General features: G+C 34.7%; 1 long non-coding RNA gene across 2 annotated transcripts; it reads left to right on the top strand.

Moving 5' to 3' along the window:
• Positions 1 to 8,743: 8,743 nt before the first annotated feature.
• On the top strand, positions 8,744 to 12,332 carry LOC128218401 (uncharacterized). 2 transcript variants are annotated; one of them, XR_008258365.1, is made up of 6 exons: positions 8,744 to 10,073; positions 10,285 to 10,392; positions 10,655 to 10,772; positions 10,928 to 11,035; positions 11,228 to 11,373; positions 11,585 to 12,332. It is a non-coding gene; the product is annotated as an uncharacterized LOC128218401 (long non-coding RNA). The 2 variants fall into 2 exon arrangements; XR_008258364.1 differs by having other exon boundaries at positions 11,228 to 11,378.
• The last annotated feature ends 1,532 nt before the right edge of the window (positions 12,333 to 13,864 follow it).

Raw genomic sequence — 13,864 nt, 5'->3', positions numbered from 1 at the left:
TTTCTAGACGTTCGAAATTAACACCGTGTTCATCTTAATAAATAGTTAAACATTTAAAATTTAACTCCGACACCGAAGGGATATTTCGGATACCAAGTGACATATTTCCGTATAATAAAACACCATCTTAAAAAAAAAAACATTATTTTTTGAATGATTATATGTCGATATAAATGGCATGTATTACGATGAAGAATGGCGATGTTTAAATTGTACGCGCTAGTTGTGTTTACTCGAAAACATGTAAAATGTTTTACTTTTAACACACGGAATCAATGCGATATTATGTATACAATCTTTAAATTAGGTTAAAGCTGCACTCTCACAGATTGACCATTTTAACAACTTTTTTAGTTTTTGTCTTGAAAAGAGGATATTTTTTTTCGTAAATATCTGCAAACCAATGATTTAAGATTGCTGATCGTAGATTTTTCGTATTTCCGTTCGAAAATTAATGTTTTATGGCTTATATAACTGGTGTCCATGGAATTTCGCAAAAAGTGGCTCGTTTCAAGACAAAAAAAATATGTCAAAACGTTCAATCTGTGAGAGTGCAAACATAAAAATACACTAATAAATATCTCATTTTGTATTTCATTTACCTCATGCGAGGTTCTTCATAACATTTTTAAAGAATTTGAGCATGAGATAAATACATATTGCGCCCATCACACAGACAAATGGTAAGAAACACACCAAATGGAATTATTTCAGTCATGTGGATGGAAAAGAAATTTGAAACTTGGATAGAAATCACAAAAACATAAGAATGCAATATGTTACTATGACTCCCGCGAATTTCACATAAAAAGGAAGGCGAAATACGCATTAAATTGAATAGTAGGTGTAAAGGCGTTTAATCCTGAAACCGAGCAATTACACAACCAGTGTATGTAAGTAGGTGTACCCCAGTCGGCATATAATTATAGTGTGGTACTTTATATTGTGTATAACCGAGAGATAACTGAAGTCATAAACATCAAAGACATAAATAACTTCTACTGGGCGTCTATATGCGTATGGCAAATGCAATAAATAGTGCACTAAACACATACATATGTATGCGATATATGGTAATACAAATAGGTTTTCAGGTTATATGTTACACTTTAACAATTGATATGATTTACCCTAATATTAAGTTAAAATCTATAGACAAACGATGTTAATTGCAAATAAAACTAGATATAATTTGAAACAATTGGACATTATACACTGTCCTGCAGTCATAAATACCATACATAATCACAGAATATTATTTATAATAAGATATACATGTATAAAGCAAATGCAAAGATATTTACACATCGCACATGAAAACCAGTCGTGCGCGAATTGTTAGAGTGAAATGTGTTGAAAGGAACGATTCAATCAAAATGACCACAGGACAGCTGAGGTGGAGTTTGGTAAATAACAAAATAAAAATGGTATTGGGGTCTATATAAAATACATATACACCACAACTTCACCCCGCGAGTACAAACTCTGAATTCAAGCAGCATAAGAATAGTAACAGGTATAAGGATTCTTTTAAATTTAAACAATGCCTTAAAGCCCGTGGACATGTTGACATAAGTTTGAGTGAACAGGGTGATATTTGGTCCACCTTGCCAACACATTTATCAGTCTTCATTCGAGACTTCCATCGAGAAATATTTCCAGGTTGCAGGTACCTTGCATATTTTTTCTCGCTGGTTTGTTATTCATCATAATAGCTAATACTTTAATGGAATGTTTCTGTTCATTTTGTGATTTCTCGTGCGATTCTTGCCGGTAAACAAATCGTTCAGATCATCTGATAATTTTAAAATGACCTGATAAACAGTTCAAAAGCAGTGTGGCAGGTTTATCGTGATCAAATTTTTCAAATCATAATTCTTAAGTTCTCTTATTGTAAGAATACTCAGTTTATATTGATTTTACTGCAAACGGTTCTATAATGAGTCTGATCCGTCTGGAATCCTTGTAAACCAGATTTTTCAGTTGATGAATTGTTGTCCGAAGTGGAACTGATGAACATCCATTCCGTCACCGCTAACATTAGCTTCAACAACCATTACTTAATTTATGTTCATTTTCTCATGAAAAACTATGAGCAAACAATCTTTGTTAGACACACACGAAACTCAAGAGGGCATTTCTGTTTGTTTAGATATCTTACAGTGAAAATGCTAAAGGGTGCCAGCATCTTTCCCAAAATTTCTTTAACACGGGTAGCAAAAACACTTTATTTCGTCTACGTATGTTCATATTTATATGTATTGTACATACCAATAGGAGGCTAAATTTGTGTGAGATGGTTATACTCTGCAATGCATTGGTCAATTCTATACTTTATAGTAGGACGGTTTACCAAATATATAGTGATAAGGCACATACAAGGAACTATTACAAGAAATTGAAAATGATTGTTAAATGATTTTTTTAAATAGTATTCTTTTTATTCACATATTTATGAATATGTTCTTATTATATATGGTATATGTTATATGCTATTTTTTAAACCAAAATTCATAAAACGGTTCGATGTTTCAGTGTCCGCTCTACCGGAAGTGTCCATTTTCGCAACCGGAAGTGTTAATTTCCGCAACCGGAAGTGATGTCCCTTGCCACTGAAAGTGATGATCCATCAACGAAAGCTCCACCCGACCTATCGACACACAACTACACCACGCTTCATCTTCGCGCCAGCTGACTTGGATAACCAAAGCAGTAAAAAAATATTTCCATTTCTATGTAACTGAAATTGTTTCAAGCCTACAAAACTACTTCACGTTTTCAGTTAAGGAATCAGTATCTTCGTGTTTACCTATGGAATGACGAAAGGGGGTATTGTCCATAATACGGTATAGGTGCAGCTCGATACGTATCTGTGTATTTATTTCACGGGCCAGAGTCTGATATCAAATACAAAATATTTATTGTGAGGACCCCAAAACTTAGGGATGGACCCAGCGAGTGTTTTCAATATTAATTTATGGACCCACTCATGGTAACTCTTATCTGTATTTCAGGGGCCACCCTCATGTGTTAAATACGTATTTATTCGTAAGACCAGTCCCGGATTGACGTGTTATTTGATTGGTTTCTTTCTAACATATATTATCAGCTTTATATTGAAGTAGAATTACATGAATTTCTTCAATGTTTTAGCTTCTACTGTACCGGAAGTTACCCATCATGCAACCGGAAGTGATGCCCTTGCCACCTGAAGTGATGGTTCCATCATCGATTCCTCCTCCCGTTCCATTGGCGGAGTCCTACACCGTCTCTCTTCGCACCAGCTGACTCTGGAAACAAAAGCAGTAAAAGATGAGCTTCCTTTTACCCCACTTCTATGTAAGTGAAATTGTTTGAAACCTACAAAACTATATCACGTTTTCAGTTATGGATGCAGTATCTTCGTGTTTACCTATGGTTGGGCCTTTGGCGTATTGACCATATTGCTATATAGATGCAACTCACGAGGTATCTATGTATTTATTTCACGGGCCAGAGTCTGATATCAAATACAAAATATTTATTGTGAGGACCCCAAAACTTAGGGATGGACCCAGCGAGTGTTTTAGTTAATAATTTATGGACCCACTCATGGTAACTCTTATCTGTATTTCAGGGGCCACCCTCATGTGTTAAATACGTATTTATTCGTAAGACCAGTCCCGGATTGACGTGTTATTTGATTGGTTTCTTTCTAACATATATTATCAGCTTTATATTGAAGTAGAATTACATGGATTTCTTCAATGTTTTAGCTTCTACTGTACCGGAAGTTACCCATCATGCAACCGGAAGTGATGCCCTTGCCACCTGAAGTGATGGTTCCATCAACGATTCCTCCTCCCGTTCCATTGGCGGAGTCCTACACCCTCTCTCTTCGCACCAGCTGACTCTGGAAACAAAAGCAGTAAAAGATGAGTTTCCTTTTACCCCACTTCTATGTAATTGGAATTGTTTGAAACCTACAAAACTATATCACGTTTTCAGTTATGGATGCAGTATCTTCGTGTTTACCTATGGTTGGGCCTTTGGCGTATTGACCATATTGCTATATAGATGCAACTCACGAGGTATCTATGTATTTATTTCACGGGCCAGAGTCTGATATCAAATACAAAATATTTATTGTGAGGACCCCAAAACCTAGGGATGGACCCAGCGAGTGTTTTCAATATTAATTTATGGACTCACTCATGGTTACTCTTATCTGTATTTCAGGGGCCACCCTCATGTGTTAAATACGTATTTATTCGTAAGACCAGTCCCGAATTGACGTGTTATTTAGTTGGTTTTGATCTATCATATTGTATCAGCTTTATATTGAAGTAGAATTATATTAATTTCTCCAATGTTTTAGCTTCTACTGTACCGGAAGTGATCCTTCATGCAACCGGAAGTGATGCCCTTGCCACTTGAAGTAATGTTCCATCAACGATCCCTCCTCCCGTTCCATTGGCGGAGTCCTACACCCTCTCTCTTCGCACCAGCTGACTCTGGAAATAAAAGCAGTAGAAGATGAGTTTCCTTTTACCCCACTTCTATATGTAATTGAAATTGTTTGAAACCTACAAAACTATTTCACGCTTTCAGTTATGGATGCAGTATCTTCGTGTTTACCTATGGTTGGGCCTTTGGCGTATTGACCATATTGCTATATAGATGCAACTCACGAGGTATCTATGTATTTATTTCACGGGCCAGAGTCTGATATCAAATACAAAATATTTATTGTGAGGACCTCAAAACTTAGGGATGGACCCAGCGAGTGTTTTCAATATTAATTTATGGACCCACTCATGGTAACTCTTATCTGTATTTCAGGGGCCACCCTCATGTGTTAAATACGTATTTGTTCATAACACTAGGCGCGAATCGACGTGTAATCAGTTTGTTTCCATCTTTTATATCAGCTTTATATTGAAATCGAATAATGTGATTTGATTTTATGTTTTAGTTTCCTCATACAACCGGAAGTGATGTCCCTTGCAACCTGAAGTGATTTTCCATCGACAGGACCTCATTGCACAGTCTTCGCGCCAGCGGCCGTTGAGAGCAACATTAGCAAAAGATAAGTTTAATTGTTGTACTCACTTATGTTTTAAGAAATCGTTTGAAACCAAAAAGTCCGTCTTACATTTTTTTATTAACTGAACAAAGGTAGCAGAAACACTTTAATTCACGTCTGTGTATGTTCATTTTTATTTAAATTGCAAATAACTGTAGTGGGTTTCTTTTCTGTGGCATTATATTTTTATCTTCAAGGGATTATATTCATACTAAACAGTAGGACAATTTATCTTATTTAAAATGAAAATCTATAATAGACATTATTTCAAGAATTTGATATTAATTATTCAGTTAAAATGTTTTTATTATTGATCGTAAAATGTAATTGTCTTGATATGCACTCACAGTTGGTTAATCTAATTCTTTAAAGGGGACATTCTCATGATTTCACGAAATAACTTTGTATTAGGTGTGCTTCATTATTATATATAATCAGCTTTATATTTAAATAGAATTACATAAATTAGTTCACCTAAAGTGATGTTCCATCGACGTGACTTCTACTCGGACAGTCTTCGCGCCAGCTGACGTTGATAGTAACATTAGCAAAATATTAAGTTTCATTGTGCTCACTTAAGTGTTAAAGAAATTGTTTGAAGGCATTCTTTCTGTTTCGCATTTTAAGATATGGCAAAAGTCAAACAGAAGACGGCAAATTAAACAAAGGGATCATTTAAAGAAAAACAGTAATAACTAACAGTCCAGCTCAAAACGATTGTTTTAATTTTATAAGTAAGTCTGTATATAATTTTCCTAACATTCATCTCTGTTTATTAGTTCAAACATCGAGAAAACCACACACACTTAAATTCGGTTAAGGTAGAAGTTCTTAGTAAAAACCCATATCATCAATCTCTTAAAATTGCAGTGTAATTGTTTGTTTAAATTCTCGGGGGCGGAGGTTAGGGGTGGGGGTGGAGCTGGTCAACAAAAATTATAACTTAATTCTTTTTCGAAATACACGAAAGTCGAAAAGAGCATTTCTGTTGGTTTTCGAAATCTTACAGTGAAAATGCTAAAAGGTGCCAGCATCTTTCCCAAGATTTCTTTAACCGAACATGGGTAGCAGATATACTTTATTTCGTTTTCGTGTATGTTTATATTTATATAAATTGCATTTAAAAGTAGGAGGTTTCATTTCTGTGGGATAATACTTTTTATTAACGTTCGAAAAATATAATTGTCTAGGGATTCACTCACGGTTGGTTAATCTAATTCTTTTAAAGGGGCCATTCGCATGAATTCACGAAATAACTTGATCTTAAGTGTGCTTCATAATAATACATAATCAGCGTTATATTAAAACAGAATTACATGAATTAGTTCACCTAAAGTGATGATCCATCGACGTGACCTCTACTTGGACAGTCTTCGCGCTAGCTGACGTTGAAAGTATCATAAGCAAAAGATTAAGTTTCATTGTGCTCATTTATGTGTTAAAGAAATTGTTCCAAGGCATTTAGTCTGTTTCGCATCTAAAGATAAGGCAAAAGTCAAACAGTAGACGGTAAAGTAAACAAAGGGATCATGTAAAGAAAAACAGTAATAACTAACAGTCCGGCTCAAAATGATTGTTTTCATTTTACAAGTAAGTCTGTGTATAATTTTCTCAACATTCATCTCTGTTTATTATTTCCTTAGAAGTTCTTTATTAAAAAAACCCATATCATCGATCTCATTAAATTGCAGTGTAATTGTTTTATTTAATTCTCGGGGCGGAGGTTAGGGGGTGGGGGTGGAGCTGGTCAACAAAAATTATAACTTAATTAATTCTTTTTCGAAATACACGAAAGTCGAAAAGAGCATTTCTGTTGGTTTTCGAAATCTTACAGTGAAAATGCTAAAAGGTGCCAGCATCTTTCCCAAGATTTCTTTAACCGAACTTGGGTAGCAGATATACTTTATTTCGTTTTCGTGTATGTTTATATTTATATAAATTGCATTTAAAAGTAGGAGGTTTCATTTCTGTGGGATAATGTTTTTATCTAAAATGGAATAATTTCATACTTAACAGTAGGGCAAGTTATCTTAATTAAAGTGAAAATCAATCCTATATTATTTCAAGAATTTGAACTAATTGTTCAATTAAGATATTTTTTATTAACGTTCGAAAAATATAATTGTGTAGGGATTCACTCACGGTTGGTTAATCTAATTCTTTTAAAGGGGCCATTCTCATGAATTCACAAAATAACTTGGTCTTAAGTGTGCTTCATAATAATACATAATCAGCTTTATATTGAAATAGAATTACATGAATTAGTTCACCTAAAGTGATGTTCCATCGACGTGACCTCTACTCGGACGGTCTTCGCGCTAGCTGACGTTGATAGTAACATTAGCAAAATATTAGTTTCATTGTGCTTATTTATGTGTTTAAGGAATTGTTTGAAGGCATTAAGTCTGTTTCGAATTTCAAGTTATGGCGATGGTTAAAAAAAGTAATAACAAACAGTCCAGCTCAAAGCGATTGTTTTCATTTTATAAGTAAGTCTGTGTAAAAATTCTTAACATTCATCTCTGTTTATAAGTTCAAACATCGAGAAAACCACACACACTTAAATTCGTTTACGTGTGTGGAAGTTTTTAATTAAAAAAAACAATATCATCAATCTTATAAAATTGCAGTGTAATTGGTTATGTTTCAATTCTCGGGGGCGGAGGTTAGGGGGGGGGGGGGGGGGGGGGGGTTGGAGGGGTTATCAAAAAGTATTAATTAATCTTTTTCGAAATACACGAAAGTCGAAAAGAGCATTTCTGTTGGTTTTCGAAATCTTACAGTGAAAATGCTAAAAGGTGCCAGCATCTTTCCCAAGATTTCTTTAACCGAACATGGGTAGCAGAAACGCTTTATTTTGCTTTCGGGTATGTGCATTTTTATATAAATGCATATAACAGTAGGAGGTTTCTTTTCTGTGGGATTATGTTTTTATCTAAAAGGGAATAATTTCATACTTAACAGTAAGACGATTTATCTAATTTAAAGTCAAAATCCATAAAGAAATTATTTCAAGAATTTGAAGGATTTAATTTTCAATTAAAATGTTTTTAATAACGTTCGAAAAATAAAATTGTCTTGGGATTCACTAACGGTTGGTTACTCTAATTCTTTTAAGGGACATTGTCATAAATTTCCGAAATAATTTTGTCTTAAGTAAGCTTCATTATAATATATAATCAGCTTTATATTGAAATAGAATTACATGAATTAGTTCACCTAAAGTGATTTTCCATCGACCTGACCTCTACTCGGACAGTCTTCGCGCCAGCTGACGTTGATAGTAACATTAGCAAAATATTAGTTTCATTTTGGTAACTTATGTGTTCAGGAAATTGTTTGAAGGCATTAAGTATGTTTCGCGTTTAAATATATGGCCAAAGTCAAACAGTAGACGGTCAAGAAAACACAGGGATCATTTGAAGAAAAACAAGAATAACTAACAGTCCAGCTCAAAGCGATTGTTTTCATTCTATAAGTAAGTCTGCGTAATTTATTTTTAACATTCATCTCTGTTTAATGAGTTCAATCATCAAAAAAAAACACACACACTTAAATTCGGTTAAGGTAGAAGTTTTTCATTTAAAAACAATATCATCAATCTCATAAAATTGCAGTGCAATTGGTTATGTTTCAATTCTCGGGGCGGGGTTTGGGGTGAAGGGGTCATCAAAAAATATAACTTAATTAATATTTAACGAAATACACGAAAGTTGAAAAAAGCATTTCTGTTGGTTTTCGAAATCTTACAGTGAAAATGCTAAAAGGTGCCAGCATCTTTCCCAAGATTTCTTTAACCGAACATGGGTAGCAGAAAAACTTTTTGCGTGTATGTTCCTTTTTATATAAATGCACTTAACAGTAGGAGGTTTCATTTCTGTGGGATTATGTTATGATCTTAAAGGGAATAATTTCATACTTAACAGTAAGGAGATTTATCTAATTTAAAATGAAAATACATGAAATACATATTTTAATAATTTGATATTAATTGTTCAATTTAAATGTTTTTAATAATGTTGGAACAATATAGTTTTCTTGGGATCCACTCAACGTTGATTGCTCCAATCCCTTTAAGGGGCCATTCTCATGAATTGCCGAACTAACCTGGTCTTAAGTGTGCTTCATTATAATATATTACCACCTTTATATTGAAATAGAATTACATGAATTAGTTCACCTAAAGTGATGTTCCATCGACCTGACCTCTACTCGGACAGTCTTGGCGCCAGCTGACGTTGATAGTAACATAAGGAAAAGATTAGTTTCATTGTACTCACTTCGTTAAGTATGTTTCGCATTTTAAGTTATGTCAACAATTAAACAGTTAACGGTAAAACAAACACAAGGACCAGAAAACAAGCAATAAGTTTATAACAAACAGTCCAGCTCAAAACGACTCTTTTATTTTATTAGGAAGTCTTTATATAATTTTCTCAACATTCTCTTCATATATTTATTTATGAATTTAACAGTTATTTACCATGGTATATGATATTAGCTTTTTTTAATTAAATCTTCATGAACAGTAAGATGTTTCAGTATCCACTGTACCGAAAGTGTCCATCTCTCCCACCGGAAGTGATGCCCGATTCGACCTGAAGTGATGTTCCATTAACAAAACCTTCTCCCGACTAATTGACGCATCTTCTACACCAAACTTTCTTTCTTCGAACCAGCTGACGTCGTATTTATTTTAAAGATTTCTTTAACCGAAACTCGGGGGGCAAAAACTTTTTTTGTGTTTTTATATATTAATATGAATATTTTTGCAAATAACGATTTTATTTCATTTAGCATATCGTGTTCGTTTATGACCGTATCTATTTATCTGTTGAACAATTGTTTGTTTTCCTTCTGTGTTAACATTAGCTGTATTTTGAAATGTACATAAAACGGTCCTTTCTTGCAGAACCCACGCTACCATGGTAGGAGTGTCCATTCGCGCAACCGGGAGTGGCGCCCCTTGCTGCATTAAGAAACTTCCTTTTCGAGCCAGCTGCCGTCGGTATATTCAATGACACAACAAGAAATAGAATAGAATTACAATTTGAGTTGATAATTAAGTTTTTAAAGATGATATAAACTAGTGGGGTTGGTAATGATTGTGTTTTTTGGTTATAATGAAGGATACTAGCTGGTTGTTGTATTTTCAGTTTTACTTATATTAGGAATATGATATTAAACATGAGTGATAGCCGTATTATATTATTTCGCAGAAAGTGCCCGTCAGCCGCGTCTCCGACCATGGCCCCCTCCCGGCCCCGAGCGTTTCTGGAGGTCTCATTGATGTTCCAATGGCTTTATGGCAGGACTGGAACAGTAAGGTGAGCATTGTGTGTAGAACTATTATAAGCTGGAATAATGTAGAATACAACGACAGAAACTGTTTATTTTGTAACGATAATAGCATAGGAGATGAATATCATTATTTGTTGGAATGTCAAGAATTTGTTGGTAAAAGAAAAGATTTCTTGATAATAAATATATTAGACATCCAAATATTATTAAATTTAAGGGGAGTTTTACAAATGTTATCAGGAATATGATATTAAACATGAGTAATAGTCGTATAATGTTTTTTTGCAGAAAGTGCCCGACAGCCGCGCCTCCGAACCCCACCCCCTCCCGGTTCCCCAGCGTCTCTGGATGTTTCTATCTCATTGATGTCCCAATGGTTTTATGGCAGGCCTGCGATATTAGTAAGGTGAGCGTTGTGTGTAGAACTCTGATAATGACAATGTACCAGAAAAAAAAGATCTTATGTAATGATGATGATGATGATAAATGAGTTACTTTTAGCTTTCCAAATATCAGGAATATGATATAAACAGGAGTTATAGTCGTATTCTTTTTTTGCAGAATATGCGGAACAGCCGCTTCCCCGACCGAAACCCATCCCCGCTCCCGAGCGTTTCTGGAGGTCTCATTGGTGTCTCAATGGCTTTATGGCAGGACTGGATCAGTTAGGTGAGCGTTGTGTGTAAACTCTGATAATGATAATGTACCAGAATTAAGATCTTATGTGATGTTGACGACGATGACAATGCTGTTGGTGTTGGTGGTAGTGAGGTGATGACGATGATGAATGTGTTACCTTTACAAATGTCAGCAGGAATTTTATATTTATTATGAGTAATAGTCGAATTATATTTTTTGCAGAGAGTGCCCGACAGCCGCGTCTCCGACCCCACCCCTCCCGGCTCCCGAGCGCCGCTTCTTCGACCCCCACCCCTCCCGGCTCCCGAGCGTTTCCGGAGTTTTCCATCTTATTGATGTCCCAATGGCTTCACGGCAGGACTAGACCAGTTAGGTGAGCGTTGTGTATAAAACTCTGATAATGAGAATGTACCAGAAATAAGATCTTATGTGATGTTGACGACGATGACGTTGGTGTTGTTGTTGTTTTTGGTTGTTGTTTAGGGTGATGTTCTTGTAGCTGCTGCTGGGGGTGTTGATGATGATGATGATGATGATGATGATGATGATTGAGTTCATACTTATTTTATTTATTTTCAGGGAAGAAAAAGTATGCCATCACAGCGTTTACCTTTCTGCAAAGAACACAACGATAGAACAAACACATTGACAACTCGATATATCGCGTATACATGAATCATGTGAATTGAACTGTTTTCTATACATCGTTGTTAGGGAGCTTACAGGTGATGAGGCCCGACATCTAGTGGTACGAGACAAAATCCTGTAATTCTGGATGACAAACGGGCAGAGGTTTCTGAGTTTTCCCCCCAAAAAGAGGGTTTTATCTCAGTTTTTCCTCGGCCAGTCGACCACGTCTGTAAGCTCATGTTGCAAATGCATACTGTTTATGCTTATCAGTTTCTCCAATGCTTCTCAATGAAATTCCAATAAATTTGAAATGGTACGGAAGAGAAATGTATCATCTTTGAAGAAATTCTGTTTGTTTTTTTCGGACATGTCTTTTAACTAGATGAATATTGATTTGTGTCAAAATATTGCAGTTGATTTGTTATATTAACTTTATAATGTCTTTTTATCAATATAAAGCTGCTTTTGAGTCAAATGTTCTAAATGATTCTAGCTCCAATTTCTCGAAACTTCATAAGCTTAAGTCGCTTATTTTAATTAGCCAAAATACATACTAATAATGGATTTTGATAAATGAAAAATGGTTTCTTCTAATTTGCATACAGATTTTTCTTATATAATTTATAAAAACTCTTAAAGAAGTAAATATAACACATTCTGTAGAACAACAAAAATAGTGAGTTTAGCTTAATCCTGTTTTAAGGTGGAACGCGACTATGAATTTTTTTTCGAGTTACTGTCTGAAAATTGGTATACGAATAGAAGAGCATATGCCCAGTTAGGGACTGTTTTTACATTTTCAATATTCGGAACAGTTTTGAATCTACGAGTCTTCAAAATATGCCACTGACGTCAATTTTGAGACGTCTGCCATATTTTTGCGTTCCAGCTACAATAACCGATATTTTCATCAATTCTTCGTTTACAGCTATGAAATTTAAACGTCAAGTACGCCTTTTGAAAACGTTCACGCTCATATATTTTTCTTTCTCATGTTGAACGTTATTGTTTCTAAATTTGTCTATAACGTCATTTTTCGCGGGAAAACGGCGTCGTGTTTCGCTGAAAAAAGTGCGCCTTTCTTTAATTCTTGAAAAAACTGCTCGTTTAATTTTTGATTTTTTTAAATACATGTATTCAATGTTTTATTACAAATCGCCTGATGTCAAAAAAAGGGTACCCCACCGAGTTCGTTTTTGCGCAGTATCAAATAATCTAACCCCTATACCTGTTTCTTTTTTAATACGTAGTGTATTTAAACGTTCAGCATGACGTTAGTCGAATTGTTTTTGTTTATTAAATAGAAAGATTAGAAATCTTAGAGTGTCTGATCAGTTTTATGTTAGGGATATTTGTTATTGTTGTTGTACAAAATATCTAATTCCACACAAGACGGGCGCTGAATAACCAGCTTTATAAATCAAGGACTTAAATCTGGCGGCTATTTTAATGAGAGGCTTTCCTAATTATTAAGCAATCTCATTTGCCGAATTATAATATTTATATAATACACATCAATAATCGTTCCAGTCACTATGCTATGAGCTGTGACTATGCTGATTAGTGCTTTGTTTTTTATATATACATCTAGAGTAATAACACAACAATAAACGGTTCTACTACTTTATTGATTACCAATTTCTTTAATTGTATCAGTAGAGATCTGCAGTTAAGCAAAATCATAGTAAATCCAGTGTGTGACACTCATTTCCTACACAAAATATAACTAACAAACCAAAAAATGATAATCGACAGAAATCTGCAACGTAATAAGCACAAACGGATCCCGGCAATAGAGGGGGTGCTGCCCCCCCCCCCCCCTTAAAATCATCCAAGTTTTCTTCTGAATGTCACTATAGGAGAAAAATGTAATAATATACAGATCTATAAAATACGCGACTATAGAGTTCAGTGTTTTGAATCTAAGTTTGATGGAGTCAATCGGTTATCGTTGAATAAAAACATATACAATTAATAAATTCCACTAATATTGGCAACCACATTATTGACTAAGTTTGGTAGTGAATATAACTCTTGAACATTTTCAACGAGGGTCATTTGTTACGCAACGGTTTGGGGAGGGGTGGGGGATGGTCAGTTCTTGACGTTAAAAAATGATCGGTCATTCTTTGAACAGAAAGAAAATGACTCATATGATCAATAAATAACGGGGTCAATCGGCGTTAATTTAAAACACACTAAAATTTTAAAGTGAAACTCTTATTCAAA

Source organism: Mya arenaria, chromosome 14 (assembly GCF_026914265.1).
Source record: "Mya arenaria isolate MELC-2E11 chromosome 14, ASM2691426v1".
Taxonomy (NCBI): Eukaryota; Metazoa; Mollusca; class Bivalvia; order Myida; family Myidae; genus Mya; species Mya arenaria.
The sequence above is the reverse complement of the archived record's forward strand: the minus strand, read 5'-3'. Positions and strand labels throughout refer to the sequence as shown.